The sequence below is a fragment of the Branchiostoma floridae genome, chromosome 1 (genome assembly GCF_000003815.2).
Source record: "Branchiostoma floridae strain S238N-H82 chromosome 1, Bfl_VNyyK, whole genome shotgun sequence".
Lineage (NCBI taxonomy): Eukaryota > Metazoa > Chordata > Leptocardii > Amphioxiformes > Branchiostomatidae > Branchiostoma > Branchiostoma floridae.
Genome location: NC_049979.1, coordinates 5,556,008 through 5,556,930, shown reverse-complemented (window position 1 = coordinate 5,556,930; position 923 = coordinate 5,556,008).

Below are 923 nucleotides of genomic sequence, written 5' to 3'. Positions count from 1 at the left end.
GGCCAGTAGTATTGATGTAAAACATGTCTGTCAAAGCTACATATGTGTTTGTCCTTTTGTTGCATATGTGTTCTGCAGAAACTGGCATAAAAAAAGTGACGGAAAGAGGTGCAGGCTGAATCTTCTGTATCCGTGGTTGCAGCAGGATCCTGACTATGGAATGGATGCTGAATTTTTGGCTGAGGCAGGTAATGCTATGCTGAAACAGAATGGCAACATTTGTATTGTCTTGTTATTGTACAGCTGTACTTGTGTGTATGTTGTGTACACATTGAGGTCTTGCAACACAATATACCAATATGCATCTGTACAAAAAACAACACATTACAAATGTCATTTCATTTTAACTGTTGGATTTCTTCTTCAGAAAGGGTCTTGTACATGTTCGAGGTGCCACATAGCATTTCACCTGGGAAAGATCACACCAGCTGAGAGACAGGACACTGCCAACAGGTATAGTTTAGTTTATGAAGATAGTGACCTTATTATGTGTGTTGTTTTCTATCAGCTTATCACAATCTGGGCTTTTGGAAAACAGCACAAGTTGTAAATAAAGTAAAGTGTGGTGTATAAGATAGTTTTGTTTTTTACTTTTGTTTCACTGTTACTTGGTGAACACTTTAAACAACTTCCACAGTTTTGGAAACTGTTAAAATGTGATGGAAGACAGTTTGGTCAATTCATTGTGAACTGTTTTACTATCACCCACTGAATTTAAGAGAAAAAAGAGCGTGGACAAAGATGAGAAGAAGGGTTCTAAGTTCTGACCAAGGGGGGCTACCAGAAGGTAGCTGGCATTGCCATGTGCCTCAGTTCTGAACTCTCTGCATCTTATTCAGCTCAAAAACAATAGAATTCTTTTCAGGATGAACAGTATAGCAAGTACATAATGTTCTCACTGCAGCTACACCTGTCAGTTAAAA